The 22,481-nt window shown below is 38.8% G+C and overlaps 1 protein-coding gene and 1 pseudogene across 5 annotated transcripts in view; one reads left to right on the top strand and one right to left on the bottom strand.

Moving 5' to 3' along the window:
• The window catches only part of CREB5 (cAMP responsive element binding protein 5), a 502,318-nt gene that overhangs the window by 169,646 nt on the left and 310,191 nt on the right, over positions 1–22,481 (bottom strand). The window lies entirely within an intron of this gene.
• LOC132540040 (U6 spliceosomal RNA) lies at positions 15,995–16,091 on the top strand (annotated as a pseudogene).

Raw genomic sequence — 22,481 nt, forward strand, 5'->3', positions numbered from 1 at the left:
AGCATAGCTTCACCACTTGCAAAGTTTTCCCCCTGCAGGTGGGGGCCGGGGGCTCAAACCTGGGTCCTTGTGCACTGTAGCATGTGTACTCAACTAACATGTGCGCCACCACACAGCCCTCTCCTCTAAGAAAAGGAAAAACATATAAGTTATCTGCCCTAGAATTATCAAAGTTTTCAAACCAGCTGTAATGATTTTTCTTAAATAGGCCTACAATGGATGGAAATAAACATATATGTTCACAGTAACATAATGTCATCGAAATGGTCAATGGAATCACAGTCTGCAAGACTCCTGATAAGATTAGCATTTCCCGACTTGTGGTTGACTTTTCAAGACAATTCTCTCCTATGTTTACTATCAATGCTTCCAGATGTTTACTTTGCAATACCCCCAGTCTCCTACTATGACAATCACAGGGAGAGATTTTTTAGAGAGGGGAAAAGATTATTAGTTATTGAACAGTATGAACAGGGCACTAGCCTACCACATTTTTTTTTCATATAATTTGATTATCTTCACGAATTTTAGCTCAATGTCAACAGTAGTCTTTGTTCTATTTACCACAGAATATGGCTCAGAGTCCCCACCTCCGAAGGTTTTTGTTTTGTTTTGTTTTGTTGTTTTAACCAGAGCACTGGTCAGCTCTGACTTATGGTAGTGTGGGGAATTGAATCTGGGACTTTGGAGCTTCAGGCAGGAGTCTCTTGCATAACTATTATGTTATCTGCTCATACCTCCCAAGTTTTTTACCCATCACTTTCTCCAATGGATGGTCTAGCATTTAAAAAAAAAACTTAAAAAATATATTTAATATTAACCTTATTAAGTTGCATAATCATTTAGGAGCAGAAAGGGCCAATTTGACCGTTCACTCTAAAACAAGAATGACTGAGAATTGGGACCATGACCTGTGACTTGCCAAAGACTGCATCTACTATTTCTAAGTGAGAATTAAGTGTCTGAGTGACAACAATCCCACATATGTACTTTCTCTCCTTTTTAAAAAGATTTGTTTATTTTAAGAGAGAAAGGAAGAGATTGAGAAAAAATAACAAAACAGCATTTGCTAGTACATGTAATGATGGGGATCAGTGTTGGGACCAACATGTTATCTACTGCTCTGTCACCCAGATTGTCCCCTTGTATAAATTCTGTTTAACCAAGTTTTTATCCTACTGATGCTGAAATAGATATTGAAGCAGATATCACATGCACAGAAGACCACAGGTCAGGTAAAATGAAAACAACAATATCAAAACACTTGGGGACCAAGGACAAGAGGTGGCTCATTGGGTAGAGCACACACACTTTTAAATGTGGGGACCAGGGTTAAAGCCTATGGGCACTTCATGGGATCTTCTGAGTTGGGGGAGCTTCATGAAGGCTAGAGTTGTGATTTTGTGTCTCTCTCTTTCTATCTTTTTCTGTCTCTCACCTTCCATATTAAAAAAAAACAAAAACAAAAACAGTCTCTGGGAGCACTAGAGTTGCAGTTGTGCCAAGTCCCAGTAATAACGCTGGTGGAAACAAAAGAAAATATGAAAATATATAAGGAGCTAGGCTGGCGTGCACCCACCCACTTAAGCATGCATGTTACAATGCACAAGGACCCAAGTTCAAGCCCCTAGACTTCTCCTATAGGAGAGGGAAGTTTTACTGGTGGTGAAGCAGTACTGTAGTTCTCTCTCTCTCATTCTGTCTGTGTCCCCAATATCTCTCGATGTCTCTATCTCTATCTCAAATAGAGAGAATATTAAAAACGAATAGGAAGAAAAACAAACTTAAGCCTCACTTTCCCAGAGTCCTACCCCACTAGGGAAAGAGAGAGGCAGGCTAAGAGTATGGATCAACCTGCCAATGCCCATGTTCAGTGGGGAAGCAATTACAGAAGCCAGACCTTCCACCTTCTGCACCCCATAATGATCCTGGGTCCATGCTCCCAGAGGGTTAAAGAATAGGAAAGCTATCAGGGGAGGGGATGGGATGCGGAGTTCTGGTGGTGGGAACTTTGTGGAATTGTACCCTTCTTATCCTACAGTTTTGTTAGTGTTTTCTTTTTATAAATAAAAATTTAAAAAAAAAAACAAAACTTGGAGCTCCAGGACACATTGGTGGGGTTGTTTGTCCAAGGAAGTTTGGTTGGCATCATGCTAGCTAGCATCTGGAACCTGGTGGCTGAAAAAAGTTAACATACAAAAGCCAAACACATTGTTGACCAATCGTGAACCTAAAGGCTGGAATAGTGCAGATGAAGAGTTGGAGGGTCTCCGTTTTGTAGATAGCTAGTAGGCATATTTTAGTTATATTTCAAAAGGCCTCTGGCTACACTAGTTTTTTTTTTTCCCTGAGCCTGAAATCTGATATGCAGGTGGATCTTAGTTATTGTCTGGGGGAGATGATGTCATGGCTAGAAAAAGGACCAGAAAGCTGGATCAGGGAAGAGAGTAGCTCCCAAATATGGGAAAGGTGTATTGATATTGTTGACTGTAAACCCTATTGATTTGATGTGATCTGGGGCCCATATTCAGATTAGGAGCCTATGTGAACTCTGCATCCCTGTAGATCTGAGCTCACATTCTTTGGTCATGAGTAGGAATATTCCAAGCTGCCCCAATATCAGGACCCATCTTCCTCAGGTGTAGCATAGAGTATGTTGTCGATCCTCCCTTTGGAGGATGAATAACATTCTCTACCATTGTTGATACAAGTTGAGGACAAGGACCTATGGGGGCCCACAAAGGGGTCTGTTTTGTTGTTCCTGACAGAGATGACCAGTAATGATAGAGAGAGGGATTGATTCAAGGTCTAGGCCCATCATGTCTGTGTGGGAATCTCAGGACTCCCCAACTAGGGCCCCAGCTGATGGGGTGGCCTGATAGTGACTGAAGAGTCATTGTTAAAGTATGCCAGTCTCTAGCCCTTAAGAATGAATTCCTAAAGAATAGGAATTAAGTTTGTAGAAACAGTTAAGGGATTTGTATGTATTCTGGAGAGTAGTCGTAGAAGCTGTTAGTAGGTTGGAACCAGAGGCATGAGAAGAGGGGAGAGAAGAGGGGAGCCAGGGTAGATTTGGGGATGGGGTGTGTGGGTGTGTGTGTGTGTGGGGGGGTGGGAACGGACAAGAGAGACAGAACTGGCCACAGAAATAAGGATGAGAAGCAAGTGAGGATTTACCCTACAATGAAAAAAGATAACACTGTGTCCTTTGAAACAAAATGGATGGAACTGGACCAGGTGATTATACTTGGTGAAATAAGTAGAGAGAAGAAAGACAACTACTGGATGGTTTCACTCATAATCTAGAGAACTAGTACACATGAGTTTGCAAAAACAAAACAAACAAAAAACACAAGAAATTAAACTGTTTCTAAGAATTATGAGAATATGGCTATTATCTCTGGGAGGCTGGAGGATGGGGACACAATTTTGGTGTTGGGTGTGGTGTGGGATCTTACAATCTTGTAACCTACTTTTAATTGCAAAAAGAAAAAAAAAAAGGTAATTGGGAGTGAGTGACAGTGTAATGGTTATGCAAAACGACTTTCATGCCTGAGGCTCTCAAGTCCCAGGTTTAATTCCTCATACCACCATAAAGCTAATTCTGTACAATGCTCTGATTAAGAGAAAGAAAGAGAAAAAAAGATGGAAAGAAATGAGTGAGAACAAGAGAACTGTTCAGAGTTGTAAACAAACAAACAAACAAAAAGCAAAGTGGAAATTTATTTATAAACAAGAGACTAAGAGATTTAAAAAATTCTACCTACCTAGGTTCTAAGACAATCAATTAGATATCCCTGTGCCCAAGAACCATTCCCTCTTACTAATCTTGATTGTGATGAGCTAAAGTAAAACACTAGCGCTCAGATACATATATGTAGTTCTTCATGGATGGTGGTAAATTTCATGTCAGCAAGGATTTCTGCTTTATTCATTATCATTGTTGAGACTTAGAAAATGATAAATAGTAATTACTCATGGACATAAAATAGGAAACTTCAAAGGTTAAGAAGTCAGATTAAAGAGAAAAATCCTAAAATGTATTTTTAGACAATAAATTGTTATTACTCAATGTAATTTTAATAGGTCTAGGACTATTTATTTATTTATTTATTTTCACTTTAAGATGTCTCCAGAATTGGCTTGGAAATGTGTGGACTGCAGAGTAGCGGCTAAGAGCTGCTTTTCAGCAGACATTGAAAACCTGAGACAGATTTTTTAATGTCTTTGTGTATGTGCAAGGGTGTGAAGGTGGGAGGCTGAGGGGTGCAGGGGAGAGGTAGGGTGTCTTAATATGTGTGATGCTATACATTTTCTTAGATCCAAGAAACTAGGAACAAATCGAAACACTTGAGAAATACACCATATCAAAATTCATAAACCAAATAATACATATTAAAATTTGAAGGCTGAAATGTAGAAGCTTTTATGATTTATTTATTTATTTATTACCAGAGCACTAATCAACTATGGCTTATGGTGGTGCAGGGTACTCAGACATGAGAATCTCCTTGCATAGCCAATATGCTATCTCCCCTGCCCTTGAAATATTTTATATTGCTCCAGATAAATCTTGTGGCACAGTAGAAATCTCAAGCATGATGTGACAAGTTATACTCCTAACATCCTCTGTGGCAAAATGATGCACTGATATTCTCTCTCTGTCTCTCTCTGTCATTAACAAATAAATAGATAATTAAAAAAGAAAGAAAGAAAAGAAAGAGTTGTATTGGGTGTTAAGGTGCAGGGAGTCAGGTATTCTATGATGCCAACTGGTTATTTTTGCTTTGGAATGAAAATTTGAAAGATATCCTGAATTTTAAAATGACCAGATAGCATTTTATTTATTGACAAGGCTGGGGTCTTGCTGTAAGTCTTTTTTTTTTTTTTTTTCCACTTAAAAAGAGACTGAGAAGGAGCTTCCTTCACTCATTCGACAATGTTATAATATGGCGCTAGGACTCCTGACTGTGTGCATGGCAAGTAGGAGTCTACATGTGACTAGCTGTCTCTCCAGCCCCTCATAGAGTTTTGACAAATGAAAGCTTTAGAGTCCAACTTTCCTCAGTTTTGCATGTGAGAGAGAGAAAAAAAAAGGTTCTGTGATGTTAAGACACCTGTTCAACATCACCATGGCTCCCTGTGCCTATTTTGGGGCCCATTCTATTAATCCCTGGGTGGTCTGTTATCTCTGGTTTGTAGGGAGTCTCTCTCACTCAGAGCCTTCCCTGAATTTGTTCTTAACTCTGGTCTCTTGGGAGCGGTGGCTGTGTCTTGAACATGATGTCAGTGAGAGGTCTTAGAAATGGCCTATGACAGACTGGGAGTATGGACCGACCAGTCAATGCCCATGTTCAGCGGGGAAGCAATTACAGAAGCCAGACCTTCCACCTTCTGCAACCCACAATGACCTTGGGTCCATACTTCCAGAGGGTTAAAGAATAGGAAAGCTATCAGGGGAGGGGATGGGATATAGCGATCTGGTGGTGGGAATTGTGTGGGGTTGTACCGCTCCTATCCTACGGTTTTGATAATGTCTCCTTTTTTTAATTAATTAATTAAATTTTAAAAAAGAAAATAAATGGTCTATGAAACAACAGGTGGGACCCAGGGCATTTCCCCTTAACTGAGTCAAGACAGCCACTCTCTGTCAATCAGAATTTGTCAGAGCCTATTTCATAGTATATTATACAATGTCCTGGTGTTTTCTAGCCAAATAAAATGCATTAGGAAGAGGACATTTTTCCTGCAGTTCTCTACAACATCCTGGATCTGTTCTTAGAAATAGATAAAAAGCAGTCGGGGCTCTGGCCACAACAAACCACTTATTTCTCTGTGCCATGAGCAAACAGTTTCCTTATTTAATTCTCCTAGAACATCTTCCAAGGTGAAAACTGAGGTTAGACAGGCATAATGAGTCAGGGATAGTTACTAGAGATGACTCTAGTCTTTTTTTTTTTTTTGACTTCTAATCCAGCATTGTTTTCATAATACAATTTTCTCCTTCTCTCCTGAATGTATACTTCTTCTTCTTTGCTTGTTTATTTATTTATTTTAATATTTTTTATATTTATTTATTTTCCCTTTTGTTGCCCTTGTTCTTTATTGTTGTTGTAGTTATTATTGTTGTTGTTATTGATGTCATTGTTGTTGGATAGGACAGAGAGAAATGGAAAGAGGAGGGGAAGACAGAGAGAGGGAGAGAAAGACAGACACCCGCAGACTCAGCTTCACTGCCAGTGAATTGACTCCCCTGCAGGTAGGGAGCCGGGGGCTGGAACCAGGATCTTTACTCCGGTCCTTGGTTTGTACCACCTGCGCTTAACCCGCTGCATTACCGCCTGACTCCCTGTTTATTTATTTTTGGAAAGGAACTTTTTTTGTATGTGTTTGGATGAGTTGCTTGGGAATAATTTTATGCATTCATTATTGTTGTGTGTGTGTGTGCAACCTATACCAAAATTTGTCATTTTAATCTTTTATTAAGTGTACAATGACATGAAGTACACTACTAAACTAAAATAGGAAAACATAAGGGCATATAGTAAAAATATTAGTAACAATAAAAGCTAATTTGTAACGCCTGACTATATGCTAAGTAATGTGCTTAAGACATGTTCTACATCTCTTTGTTTTATATAAAGACATTATTTAAACGTTATTTTATTTAATAGAACAGAGAAAATTGAGAGGGAGAGAGGAGAGATAGAGAGAAGGAGAGACAGAGAGACACCTGCAGTTTTGCTTCACCACTCATGAAGTGTCCCCCTTGCAGGGCTTGAAACTGGCTACCTGTGAATGTAGAATATGCGCTTAACCAGGTGCACCACCACATGGCCCCCTACTCTACAATATCTCAATAAATTCTAAATGCAAATCAAATCAGGCTACAATCTTTTTTTTTTTTTTTTTTACAGATGAGATGACAAAAGCTCAGAGAGGTCACACAGATGGGACATGACTGAATTAAATCACAAAATCAAGTGATGGATGGAAGCATTCACATTCTGACCCACCACACCTTGTTGCCTTTCTTTGAGACCTCTGTTAAATGAAACAAAGACTTAAAAGACTCAATTCTTTCTGGGTTTCTCTGCTTTAACCTCTCATATGTTGATTGGCAACTGAGCTACCTAAGTCATACTAGGATATCTAAAGAGGTACTTGAGATGAAAAAGAGTCAAAAGTCTGTCTTCTCCCCTGACAATCTGGAAAATTAGTGCTACTGTTTTCTGATTGAAGCTAGCAACATCGAAGAAAGGACCAGGCAACCCAAAATTTCATAGAATAAATCATGGGATCTTACTCATTTTTATTTTTTAAAGAAAAGATGTTTTAAAAATAGGAAAGATATTTCTAAATTATTTTTTGTGGGTTGGGGAAATAGCTCTACTTACTATAGCACCAACTTGCATGCCTGAGTTTGTTACAGAAATATCTGTGGAGCAGCTCTGAGTGTTATAGCTCCAGGGTGCAGCAGATCCAAAGGAGGAGACGGAGGCTGAGACCATGTGGAGAGCAGGGAGATAATGTGTGTGTGTGTGTGTGTGTGTGTGTGTGTGTGTGTACACACATATATATATATATAAATGTAGTGAACATGTAACCATAGTAACCATAGTGCACCTGCATAGTGTGATAAGACAGAAACATATGTATAAGTAGGATAAGAAATGATGTCAACCCGAACCTGGTTGGCCAATGGTGATGTAACCTTAAAACCAGAGGCAAGCTAGTATAAATAAAGGCTCAGAAACCAGCTGAATGAAGTACTGTCACGGCTACTAACCAGGATGCTGCCGGTGGTGCTAAAGGACTTAAGCACACAGGCTAGGCTAAGTAGCTGCTTCCCCAGCTTCCAGAGATCCTCTTTCATCTGGTAGCACCAGCTGACGAAGGACCTCCAGTTAGGCAACAAAGTGGCTGGTGACCATGTCGTGAGCCTTATCTGCGAACAGCTGCTGAGTAAGGAGAGGTATCTGGTTGACTGTGTGTTGTGTGAATTGTGTGACCCTTCTCTGGCATCTAAATAAGTAAAGAATTATTGCTTAACCCCAACATGCTTTCTGAGTGAGTACTCAGAAATATACCTTGCTCTCGACTCCAGGATTATTGCTGGGACTCAGTGCCTGCACTATGAATACACTGCTCCTGGAGGCTATTTTTTCCCCTTTTTTTGTTGTCCTCGCTGCTACCCCTGTTGTCGTCGCCATTATTATTGTTGTGATTGCTGTTGTTAGACAGCACAGAGAGAGGAGGGGAGGCAGAGGGGGAGAAAAAGACACACACCTGCAGACCTGCTTCACTGCCTGTAAAGCGACTCCTCTACAGGTGAGGAGCTGAGGGCTTGAACCAGGATCCCTTACATGGGTCCTTGAACTTTGCCTTAACCCATGGCACTGCCCAGCCCCCAGGGAGATACTTCATTATGTTAATGTTAACCGGTTACAGGCCTATTTCTACCAGACCTGCCCAAGCTTGTCCCACAGCACACAGCTTTTATCAGTTTCAAACTGGGCGCGGCACAAGCTGATCAGTTAGAAACAATGTCCATCAAGGTGCTAACAATAAAGGTGAGAGCAGGTTGGCTCCCATCAGAGCCAGCCACTCAGATGCTGGAGTCAGTCCACCAGGAGCCTATAGATTTTTCATTTCAAGTTCCCAGAGGGTATAGGTTCAGTTCTTGGGACTATTAGACACCAGAGTCAAGTCTAGGATTCTCTTTCTTTCTCATTGCCTGGCATGATAGATAGATGATAAACAAACAGACAGACAGGGCAGTGGCGTACCTGGTTAAGCGCCAAAGACCCAGGTTCACAAGAACCCATGTTCAAGCCCTCCCCCATCCTCATCTCCAACTGTGGGGGAAAGCTTCATAAGCCATGTTGTAGGTGTCTTTTTCTCTCTCATCTATCACTTCCTCACCTCTCAGTTTCTGTCTCTATCCAATAAATAATTAACTAAATGAATAAATACATTCATTTTGCAATAATCTGACTTTAGGATCAAGAAGGTAGCATAGTGTTTATACAAAAGGCTTTTTTACCTAAGTCTCTGAGGTCCCAGGTTCATCTCCTAGAACCACCATAAACCAGAGCTGGACAGTTCTCTGGTAAATCAACAACTTTTGGACTATTACCATTCTTTTCTTATTTTTTTTCCAGAGCAGTGTTCAGCTCTGGCTTATGTTGTTGTTGGGGACTGAACCTGGAACTTTTAGTGCCTCAGGCCATTATGCAATCTGCCAAGCCCTGGGCAATTATCTTGTTAACTACTACATTTCTCCATGCCCTCTTTGTGTTTAGGTGTTCCTAGATAAAATGTTTGTGTTATTTTGAAATAAAGCACAGCTACTCTTTGTCTATGTAAGTACCTATAGAAAATATTTTCACGGGGGTTAGGCAGTGGTGCAGAGGCTTAATTGCACATGGCATAAAGTGCAAGGACATGACTAAGGATCCTGGTTGGAGCCCAAGCTCCCCACCTGCAAGGGGGCCGCTTCACAAGCAGTGAAGCAGGTCTGCAAGTGTCTGTCTTTCTCTCCTGTCTTGCTCTCCTCTTTCCATTTCTCTCCGTCCTAACCAAGGGCAGCAACAGCTATAACAACATTGACAATAACAACAACATGCACAACAAAATGGGAAAAAATGGCCTCCAGGAGCAGTGAATTCCTAGTGCAGGCGCCGAGCCCCAGTGATAACTCTGGAGGCAGAAAAAAGCAAATGTTTTCAATGACAAAGTCACAAGAGTCCATAGAATACCAAACTGGATGTAATAGATAAATAAACTTTTTTTTTAAAGCTTAACTGTGCATTTCATTAGTGATTCAATATGGGTTTACAAAAGTATAAGATTTCATGGATACAGTTCCAAACTACACCTATCACTAAAGTTCTGTATTCTCCCCTCTTACCACCATAGTTCTCACAAAGTTTGAGAGATTATTTTTTATATTTATTTATTTCCCTTTTGTTGTCCTTGGGTTTTTTTATTGTTATTGTAGTTATTATTATTGTTGTTGTTATTGATGTTGTCGTTGTTAGGACAGAGAGAAATGGAGAGAGGAGGGGAAGACAGAGAGGGGGAGAGAAAGACGGACAACTGCAGACCTGCTTCACCACCTGTGAAACTACTCTCTTGCAGGTGGGGAGCCAGGGGCTCAAACCGGGATCCTTACGACGCTGGTCCAGGTGCTTGGCGCCACCTGCCCTTAACAGGCTGCGCTACCGCCCAACTCCCAAAAGATAATTTCCTTCCTTTCCTTCCCTTCCCTTCCCTTCCCTTCCCTTCCCTTCCCTTCCCTTCCCTTCCCTTCCCTTCCCTTCCCTTCCCTTCCCTTCCCTTCCCTTCCCTTCCCTTCCCTTCCCTTCCCTTCCCTTCCCTTCCCTTCCCTTCCCTTCCCTTCCCTTTCCCTTTCCCTTCCCCTTCCCTTCCCTTTCCCTTCCCCTTCCTTCCTTCCTTCCTTCCTTCCTTCCTTCCTTCCTTCCTTCCTTCCTTCCTTCTCTCCCTCCCTCCTTCCTTCCTTCCTTCCTTCTCTCCCTCCCTCCCTCCCTCCCTCCCTCCCTCCCTCCTTCCTTCCTTCCTTCCTTCTCTCCCTCCCTCCCTCCCTCCTTCCTTCCTTCCTTCCTTCTCTCCCTCCCTCCCTCCTTCCTTCCCTCCCTCCCTCCCTCCTTCCTTCCTTCCTTCCTTCCTTCCCTTTTCACATTCTTATGCTTTGACTATCTTTATTCTATATATGAGTGAAACCAAGTCAAGAAAGATACTTTAAATCCTTTATTAAGAGAATGAATTCAAAGAATCACTTTTCAAATTATGCAGCAACTGACCTTAAACATAGTTTACTCTATATCATATTTATCAGGGAATATTTAGAATAAGTTCATTAAGGAAGAGACGGTAGAAGAACTGCTACAGAAAGTAAGAAAAGAGAAACCTGGGTTCCAAGCTCCAGTCCCCACCTATGGGAAGAAGCTTCAAAGGTGGTGTCCCGGCACCCCCACCTCCCCACCCCCGTCTCCCCCCCATTCTCTGTTTCATTCTTTATAAAAAATAAAGAAGGGAAGAGGATAAGAGCAAGAAAGTGAGAGGAAATACGGTTGCTGGGAGTTGTGCAGGCAACAAGCCCCAGTGGTAATTCCTGTTGCAAAATGAGGAGAGAGGGAGAGGGAGAGAGAGAGAGAGGAAAAATTAGAGCTTCAGATTGTGCCTGGTTCTCAGAGACATACAACAATATGACCAGCACAGAAAGAGGGAGGTCCTAAGATCAGATAAATTATAAAAACAAAGATTCTTGACAAGGGAAGCAGACTTTCAGCACTCACAGCAAAACAAATGCTTTACTTCTGTTCTAGGAGTTTGACCTACCACCACTGTTAAGTCTAACTCTCCGTTGATTTCCCCTCTGAGGATCCTATGTTGGAGTTCCATAATGTTCTTTGTTGATACTGTTTGTCTTTATTTTGAAATAATTCCTGGCAATTTCAGTAGGGTTACAAAGATAGAATGAAAGCTTTCCATGTGTTCTTCATTCACTGCCCATAAAGCTCACATCTTATTTAACCTGGGCACATTTACCAAAACAAAGAAATTGATACTGTTCAATGCTAATTTTTAAAGAGTTATTTATTATTTTATGAAAGAAAAAGATCAGAGTATTGGTCCCACTCTGGCATATGTAGTGCTGGGGCTTGAACCTAGTCCTCATGCATGTAAATCCTAGACTACTTTCTTAATTACTTTCCTGGCCATTCATGTAGATTCTATTAACTAAACCAAATACTATTAACTAAACCACCAGCCTTTCCTTCCTTCCTTTTTTTTTCCTTTTCTTTTCTTTCTGATTAATAGTGGGTTACAAAATTGTAAGATTACAGTAGTCCCACACCATACCCACCACTCTTGTACCTCCCAAGATAACAATCATACCTCTCACAAACTCTCAGAAACAGTTTGTTATCTTCTGGTTTATTTTTGTTTTTGTTTTTGTGAGTATGTGTTTTTTTTTTATAAAAGTCCATGTGTATTCTTTCTCTATATTCCACATGAGTGAAACCACCCGATATAAACTACCAGCTTTTCCACCAATTTTTCTATTCTGGGGTGCCACCGTAATGGAATTTTCAGAACTATACTCCTTTGCTCAAAAACAAGTTCTCACTTCCTTTTCAAAGTAAGTGTCCTGAGGCTGAATGGCAGCTCGTCCATTAAAACACACATATTTTTGTTAATAATAATAATAATTGATACAGACAGAAAGAGAAAGAGAGAGTGAAAAAGACCACAACACGAAAGCTTCCTTCAGTGAAGTAGGCACTGGGCTTGAGCCTAGATTGTACACATGGCATGGCGATCAGCACACTATATGACTGAGCTAATTTGCCAGACCTATTATTATTATTTAAAATTATTTATTCATCAAAGAGAGAAAATCAGAGCATGACTCTGGCACATGCAATGTCCAGGATTGAGAGTTTAATACTTATTATTTTCAAGTGGAATATCAGAGCAGGGCAGAGTGAAAGGGCAAGGTTTAGGCACTGGGAGTAAGAGGGTCTTGACTGCTGAGTGAGGGAGCTGATAGAAGTAACTTTGAGGGGGCCAGGTTGGAACACACCTGGTTAAGTGCACACATTACAGGAGACAGGGGCCAGATTTAAGACCCTGGTCTCCCTCCACCCCCAGTGGGGAAGTTTTACAAGTGGTGGATCGGGCATGCAGGTGTCTGTCTCTTTCCCTCTCTATCTCCCCCTTACCTCTAAATTTCTCTTTCTCTTTAATAAATTAATAAAATAAAATTAATGTTTTAAAAATAACTTTGAAAAGAAACAACACTCTTTTGCCTACTGTGAAGGCCAGTGCTATAGAATTCTTGAAGCACAAGGATAAAATGAGATTCTGATAGAGACTGAAATCATATTATGAAAATAATATCAAAAGGTATTTCATTATTTTATATAAAAATAAATTTTTTATCCAAACCTCTGTGTAGATAAAACTCTAACTTTTTGGTGAATAGTTTTGCTTTGATTTTTTTCTCTTTTATGTTAAAGTTTATCATAAAGTCATCTTCATAAAGTGGGCATAGATAGCATAATAGTTATGCAAAGAGATTCTCATGTCTGAGCCTCCGAAGTCCCAGGCTCAGTCCCTGCACCACTATAAGCCAGAGCTGAGCAGTGCTCTGGTAAAAAAAAAAAAAGAAGAAGAAGAAGAAGAATTAAGTCATTTTTTTAAAACTATACTTTAGGGGAAAACATGCATGTATCACTGATTATACCATGTTTTATGCTTTTTAATTCTATTTTCATAGTTATATATATAGAACTTTGTATAATTATAGATACATAATAAAGTGATTGCTTAAAAATAAATAAAGTTTGACATAGCTAGAGATGTTTTTAAAATATAGACAATGGAAAGGAATGTATGATTTGACCTCTCCTCCCCCAATTCAGGAATGCACAACAATGTATATATATACTTTTTCCTTCAAATGAAAGAATGTGGTATTATTTTTACTTGCTTTATCATATCTGTTAGCATTAAGTTATGAAAGAAATTTCATGGAAAGTTGCAGTATAAAGTGAGGTTATCATTAAACATAGGGAAGTAAATTTCATGAATTTTTTTTATATAACCTCACAGTGAATTCTGGCACAAGCAGAATTTAATAGAGATTAGGACATAATAAAACATGAATATAGGTTCTTTTATGAAAAAGTTTGATTTTTTTTTTTTTTTGGTATGTTACTGCAATATTCAAGACTGGGAAAATTGTACAAGAAGACATATGATTAACTTAATGTGACTAGAAGGTAGACAGACATGCAATTTTTAAACCTTTAATTATCTTCTCCACTGTAACTGTTCTCTTTATAGGCAAGGCAAAAGTTTAGAAAATCTATTAATAAGAACTGAATATTTACAATTTGCAGTTTTTAAATGTTTAGCACATACCCGAAGATAAAGCATAAAACAGGACTAATTTTAAGTCCATTGAATGATTTTTGTTTTTGTTTCCTGGGTTTTGTCATTTGAGGGAGACAAACTAGAAGGGACTTCAAAAACAGTGGTATGGGAAAATGTTTATTTTATTTACAAATTTAGAAATATTTTGCAAGTTCACAAATAAAGAGAACCAATTTTTTAATCGCATTTAAGATGATTTTTTAAAAAAAAAATTCATCTTTTTTTTTTACACAATCCAATGGTATTTCCATAGAAAATTACTCTTATCCCAAAGAAAATACTTAGGCACACTTATTCATAACTTTGATTTTAATATGGATAGAAGCAGCTTAAGCACACTTCATTGAAGATAGAAAATATATCTACAGTTCCTCTTACATAGTAGCAGTGACTTTTACTCCCAAACCTTAAAACATTCCATAGCTTCTTAAATGCACTCAATGTGACAGCTTTTAGAGAGGAGCATAGTCTTCTTTTAATTGACAAAAGCAAAACTTGACAGCAGTTTCAAGCAACTAGTCAGTGCTTATAGTAACCCCTGAGAAGGACTAGTGTTCTTGATGACTCTAGCTGGCATTGTGGTGCTCACTGTGGATTTGAATGGGTTTATTTGGTGGCTGCATGAGTCAGAGAATTTTACAGTGGGTCTATGGGTTTCTTTAGAATGAATCTGAGGGGGAAACCTAAATACATCTACATGATTCTGAGGGCATCCATTCCTGTCATTCTCAACATTAAGAAAGATATGCAAATCTTGCCTCAGATAACCTACCTGCTTGATCCAAACAAAATATGTATCAACCAAAGCTAAACTGCCATATAATCCAGAACATCCATTTTGTTTCCCTTTTTGTTACTGTTGGATAGGATAGAGAGAAATCGAGAGAGGAGGGGATGACAGAAAGCGGGAGAGAAATATATACACCTGCAGACCTGCTTAACCACTTGTGAAGCGACCCCCCTGCAGGCTGGGAGCCAGGGGCTCCAACCAAGATCCTTAAGCCAGTTCTTGTGCTTGGTGCCATGTGTGCTTAACTCGCTGCACTACCTTGGTACCACCCCTTAATTTTATTTTTAATGAGAGAGAGAAAGATAGATACAGAAAAAGACAGAGAAAGAGAAACCCGAGCTCTGCTCAGCTCTTGTTTATGGTGGTGCTAGGGATGAACTTGGGTCTTCAGAGCCTCAGGCATCCAGGTTTTTTACATAACCATTATGCTATCACCCTAGCCCTGTAAGTTTCTTAAAATAGAGTTTGGCCTGCAATGGATTTCTCTTGATTATATTATACCTGTTCTATCCTCTTCATCTTCCCTTTTTTTGTTCTTTGAATTTTGAAGATTTCAGTCTTTCTTTTTTTCAACAAATAAGCTTTGAACTTATTCTTTTTTTTTTTTAAAGCTTCATTTGCATATGTAAAAGATTCCTTAATATCTGGAAAGAAAATTTATTTAGGGCTAAATCAGGGCAGGGAACCAGCCACTGAGTCATCACTGACACCCTTTGGTTTCTTTGGAGGTCTCCCATAAGAACATCAACCTAACCCAACCCTATTCAGTTTATGAGAGCCTAAGTGAAGGTGGTATGGCCTCAAGCCATATTACTCATTGGGGATATTGAGTCATATACATTTATCAAGGGTGCGCACTGAATATTAAATATTCCTAAGGTATTTTGTACCTCAAATGATGCTGAGGAGCTTAGTGACAACACTCATTTTCTAATTCTGGCTATAATATGAAAATTTCATTTTGACAGTACATATTTTTGGTTATTATCAAATGTAACTATTATCTAGTATATAACTCAACTTTGACGTACCTCCATATCAGAATGTATACCCTTTTTTTTAAATTTTATAAGACAGCTTAGTTTAGTTTAGACCATTTGATTCATCACTGCTGAAATGACCTTCACATGAGATCTGGTAACTGTCTAAGGCATAAAAAAAAAAAAAAAAGCATTCTTTGTTTTCCCTTATGTCTTAGATCCACCTTTGAATACTAATTAGGTAAGTTAGATTATGGTGTTTGCTTTGGCAGCACATATACTAAAATTGGAACGATACAGAGCAGATTAGCACGGCCCTTGTAATGCAAATTTGTGAAGCATTCCATATTTTTGGGATAGAGCCCTTTAGTGGCAGGAGCAGTATTAATATATACTCCTATGAACTTATAGTCTTATAAATTACAATTTATTCAATATGAGAAGCTAAAATAGATGGAATATCTTGAGCTCTTTAAATGCACAGATTCCAGGTCTAGTATATATTCCTTTAATCTAAGCACTTAATGTTTTCAAATTATAAACTGACTAAATTCTGATACTGGGCTCAAATTGTTAATTTACTTCTAATAATAACTTTTTTAAAAAAAATATTCAAACATCTATAATCTTAGATCAGGGAGACCAGAGGCAACTAGCTCTGTCAGTATCTAAGATATAATTATTTATAAATAGCATTAAATGACATAAATCATGGTGAGGTCTTTTATGGTACAATAACTCTTAACCAAGCTTCCAAGCAACTAGGTTATAATAATAGTTAGTTATTGCCTTCTTAAACTCTTAAGACAGCAGGGAACCTTCCTTAATCTCTTTAAAATCCATATTTCTCGCAGGTTCTCCTGGAACCTCTGGGGCTTTGCTGTTTTTCTTCATGCTTCTCTTGATCCATACCACTTGATACTGCCTCTGCTGACCTCAACCAAATCAATGCAACCAGCACCTCACTATGTTTCACTTCAGATGGTGTCTAGAGACACCACATCTGAGATATCAACCCTCCAGCTCCAACACTCTGGTGTGACCTTTCCTAACTCATGGGACTGTCTAGTTTCATTTCAAATGGTACACTTCCTAACAAAATTCCAGAACTCAGATATAGACAGGGGCCTAAGAGATAGGTACATGTGCACATGTATCCATAAGTTAGAGGAAAATATATACCTTTAGATAAAGTAAGGACTACAAAAACTGAATAAGGGCAAGAGACCAGCACACTTCAATGATGGATCTTTTAGTCACTACCAGGCCACCCCATCATCTGGGGCTCTAGTTAGAGAAGCCCTGGATTCCCATATAGATATGATGGGCCTAGACTTCTATTCGATCCCTCTGTCCACCATCAAGAACATACTCTCTCTTGTGGGCCTCTATAAGACCTTGCCCTGAATGCCTCAATGTAGAACAACAATGGCAGGAACTCTCCCACTCTCCAAAAGGAGGCTGGGTCAGCCTACTCTGCCACTCGAAGAAGACTGGTCCTGAAATGAGTGTAACCTAGAATGTTCCTAACTGTGACCATGTACTGTGAGCTCAGACTGGCAGGAATACAGATGTTACACAGGCTCCTGTGCTAAATTTGAATAAATATGGGTCCTAGATCAGATCAATGGCATTTATAGCTAATGGTATTTATATACTTTCCCTATATTGGGAGCTACTCTCTCTGCCCTGATGCAGTTTTCTAGTCCTATTCTCATCTCTGACACCATCTCCCCAGACAATACTTTTAGCCCACCTGTATGTTAGCTATCAGGCTAAGGCAAAAATTAGTAAAGTCATGGGCCCCTTGGAATATACCTAAAATAGACTTCCTAGTTTTTTCCAACATGAAGACCACAAATCTCATCTGCTATATTCTTACCTTTAGGTTTCTTATTATTAAACAATTTTTTCTGCTTTATATAATTTATATCACCAAGTTGCAAATGCTACCATGATGTCAACCTAACTTCCCTGGCCAGAAGATCACCAATGTGTCCTGAAACCCCACTCCCAGAGCCTTATCCCACTAGAGAAAGATAGAAACAGGCTGGGGGTATGGATTTGACCTGTCAACGTCCATGTCCAGTGGAGAAGCAATTACAGAATGCAGAACTTCCACTATCTGCACCCCATAAAAACTTTTGGTGTAAACTCCCAGAGGGATAAAGAATAGGGAAGCTTCCAATGGAGAGTATGGAATATTCTGGTGGTAGGGACTGTATGGAATTGAACTCGTCTTATCCTACAATCTTGCTAATCATCATTAAATCACTAAAAAAAAAAAAAAGTTAGATTAGATTATGTGGTCAGGTGATGGTGTACCTGCTAAAGTGCACACATTAATAGCTTTATTAGCATGTGTGAGGACCTGGGCTCAAGTCCCTGAGCCACCTCTGCTGGAAGGCAGCTACACAGCAATGGAGCAGTGCTGCAGGTATCTCTCCTTCTCTATTTCCATCTCTGTTTCTCTGTCTCTATCAAAAGATAAAAAGAAAAAAGGAAAAAAAAAAAGGCTACTGGGAATGGGGCAGGTACTGAGGTACAGAAATAACACTGGCAACAAAATAAATAAACAGAATAAAATAACTTAATAAAAAAAAAAAGTTAGATCATGTCTACAGGGGCATACACAAAATTCTACCAGATCCTGTTCTACCTTTGCCTTGCTCTCTAGTAAAGGTCAATGGATAATTGAATAGTGCTTTGCAAAAAGAAAAATCTATCTGTTCTCTCAACCACTACTTGCTGAGACTTATTGGTCTAAGTGATCCATTCATCTCCAAATTATTCTTTCTTACCAAAAGGAAGAAAAAGAAATCTGACAGAACTTGCTTGTCTAATTTCCCTCCTAAGTTTCTAAAGTTCCTAAATACATTCTTTTAAATTTCATTTAAAATGGGGCACTTGGTAAGCTGATAGTTATAGCATGCTCACAGCTGTGGGAAAACTGACATAAAAAATAACCAGCTCAGAAAAATGGCTTGTGCACAATATCTTTGAGTTTTTATGTTTTATTAGCAATTTGAACTCATTACTGTTTGAGGGAGGGAGGAAAGGAGGTAGATGTTTCTGCAAGTTGTTTCTTTAATGTATTAAGCAGAGTTTTTCAATCAGGTTTAAAGTGACCCTGCCAAGGTCCTTTAGGCTGGGTTCCAGGAGATCCAGGGAATGTTGAACACTGGTCTTCATTCTAATCCATCCCACCATATACCCCACTCTCCATCTTCTCACTGTGCTTCTCTACTTTCTTTCACTGAAACTCATTACTCATCATCCCATTTCAATCTGAGTATTTCATAAAATTTCATTAGAAATGTGAGATTACTTCTTTATCTCAACTCACTATGCTTTCTCAGATTTTGTCATTTGAGTTTTTTTGGCAAAGGCAAGATTACTACTTGCATCTACTACATTGTCACTGTAGTTTTGTATTAATGGGAGTCTGAAAGAATAGGATAATACTTCATAGCTGGAGGAGACCACAGACTTCCTGACAGACATTTAGCCAACTCTTGTCTTTTTTCCAAAACCCTTATTATTTGTTTATCTTTTATGATTTCTAGGGAGAGTATATTAAAAACTCTCTTTTCCACTAAATCAACAACAATAATAATGCTCTTTTCCTTTCTTCCCTCTCCTATGGTACCAAACACTTTCATTCCACACCCACACATATAAAAGGGTTGTTAGAATGGAATTAATGCAGACTATAACATGTCTGCTCCTCATTTGTTATGTCTCTTGGTAAATTTTTCAGAACATTTTAGAATAAGCTAAATGCTGAAACAGTTTTTTTGTGGTAAATCTCCTCAATAATTACATTTGAGGAAGTGTTAAATATATAGGAAACGTGTCTTCTAATTCAACTGCTACACTTTCCTTAGGAACACAGAAATGAAGATGATGGAAATATAGCAAGCACTAAAAGAGTCAGAAGAATGAAATAAAACTACTCATTTATTTGTGCCTCATTTTCAGAGGAAGAAAAGTAGATCCAGAGGGAAGAAGGGAAAGAGGAAAAAGCACATGGTAACATTTTTATTTTTTCATAGGCAAAAACTAGTTTAAGAGTCCAACAAGAAATTGAAACTGGAAAAGATTTAGAATCTAAAATATCAAATTATATACGAAGGGATGATTTTTTCCATACACCTTGATTAATATATAACTGGATGACAAGAATGTTAATTTATTTCACCCTTTATCAACAAGATGACTGATTCAGGTTGTTTTTCATGACTAAGTTGATAACTCAGAAGGAAAGATATTAGAAGCCAAATGAACAGAAAAGCTCTGTATGATGGTTTACTCAAGTAATATCAGCTCTTAAGCAAATTGTTGAGAAAAGCAGCACCAACATCACTCAGGAACTTGTTAGAAATGCAAATACTTGGGCTTAACTCTAGACGTGAAAATCAAAAGTCTCTGAGAGTTAGATCAAGGAATCTATATAATTGCTTTTCAGATAATTCTTCTGCTTAGTTTGATAAGCATTGTAAACAGTCTTCCCCTGAAAGTTTTAGCCTGAACTTAAGGAAAAGTAGTAATTATCAACTCTCCATCTTAAGATATAGCAACAGCCCTAGAGCACAATACAAAACAAGGTGTATGATATATCTATTGTGAACGAACAAGAAAAGGGTAGAATAAATGAAGACACATAAACAGAGTAGATCAGAACCATTAAATTTCTAGAAGGGAAATAAGTACCAACAATATAAAGGAAAGAAATTAAAATCATTATATGTGAATAGGCTGTTAGTCCCTAGCACCTTGGTCTAGAAAAGAGATTAGTTTCAACTGGAGAATACAAAAGTAGAATCTTGAGGACTTCCAGGAGGCATGGCCATGGAATAACTGGGACCAAATCACTTCTCTTCCCCAAACAACAAATAAATACAAGAGACCCAGTTGAAGTCATAATCTACAGCTGAAAGTTCTGCAGCCTCAGGTGGGTGCTTGCATGTGGTTGGAGTGAAAAGGGGCATGGGCACATGTTGAAGAACAGCAAAGTCAAATCAGAGCTCTGGGCAGAGTGGGTGATGAGCTGCGCCATTTTGGCAATTTCATTTTAAGCACAGGAAGCAAGTAACATTATTCCTTGTGTTGGAAGAAAAGAGACAGGGGCTTAAAACCTCTCAGTCTTTGACTCAAGGGGCTTTTAGCCTTCTGAAAACCTCTCAGTCTTTGACTCAAGGGGCTTTTAGCCTTCTGAATTTAAGGCAAGGACACAACATGAAACAGGACATTTGTGACCACAAGACAGTCTAAAGCAGCCACTCTCCCATCCCGTCCCACCCACGGAAGATCATACAAACAAGAGCAACCTAGAGATCACAACAGCACCAGCTGCTGGCCATCAATAACCAGCACAAAAAATGCACAAGCAGAGAAACAGAACTAAATAGCCAACTATGCCATTTAAGACAGGCAGAAATGAAACAGAGGAAATACAAGGAATTACAGATTTAGAGAGACTCTCAGAGAAGACTACACAGAGCTCTTTATGAGGACTCTCCAAGAAATTAAGCAAGAACTAAAAGAGCATGTTACTATGGAATTAAAACATGAGAGAGAAATTTATAACAGAGATCACTAAGAATCTTCAAATCTTGAAAGAAGAACTTCAGTCAGAACTCCAGGGAGTAAAAGACACTCTAACTGCAATCCATTCCCAGGTAGAAGGCTTAGGAAGTAGATCCACACATTCAGAAGAAATAAGCTCCAATCTAAAAGATACAGCCAATCCACTCTTTCAATTCAAAAATGAGGAAGAGGAATAGTTTAGAAAGACTGAAGCAACTCTCTGTGAAATTGTAGACCATCAAAAGATCGAATATAAGAGTGATAGGTATATCTGAAGAGGAAGACAAAGCTAAAGGCCCAGAGTCCATTTTCAGAGCAATTTTAGCTGAGAACTTCCCTCACTTAGAAAACCATCAGAACAGTCTCATTCAAGAGGCAGAACGATCACCCAAATTTATAAATATAAAACCAATGCCAAGGCACATTATTGTAAAACTATCTAAAGTCAATGATAAGGAAAAAAAATTGCTGGCTGCTAGGGCAAGAAAGAAGTTACATACAAAGGCAGAGCTATAAGACTTTCATCATATTTCTCTTTACAAATTTTAGAGGTAAGGAGAGAGTGGAATGACATACTCAAAGTTCTAAAGGAGAGGGAATTCCAGCCACAAATATTGTATCCTGCAGAATTATCCTTTAAATATGAAGGAGAAATAAAGATTTTTCTCAAATATCCAAGAACTAAAGGAATTTGCCACAATCGACCTCACCTTACAAGAACTACTGAACCGAGTCCCACAAGAAAGGAGGAAGCAAAGGAATACACATTCTAAACACCAAGTTGCAGATGCTACCATAATGTCAACCTGACTCTCCTGAACATATGACTTCACCAATGTGCCCTGGAACCCCACTTCACCAGAGCCCTGACCCAATAGGGAAAGACAGGGATAGGCTGGGAGTATGGATCAACCTGTCAATGCCCATGTCCATTGGAGAAGCAATTATAGAAACAAGACCTCCCACATTCTGTACCTCATAATGACCCTGGATCCATATTCCCAGAGCCATAAAGAATAGGAAAGCTTCCAATGGAGAGGATGGGATATGGAACTCTGGTAATGGGAAATGTGTGGAATTTCACACCGCTTATTCCATGGTTTTGTTGATATTTTCTATTTTTTATTTTACAAATAAATTAAATTAAAAAAGAA

Source organism: Erinaceus europaeus, chromosome 8 (genome assembly GCF_950295315.1).
Source record: "Erinaceus europaeus chromosome 8, mEriEur2.1, whole genome shotgun sequence".
Lineage (NCBI taxonomy): Eukaryota > Metazoa > Chordata > Mammalia > Eulipotyphla > Erinaceidae > Erinaceus > Erinaceus europaeus.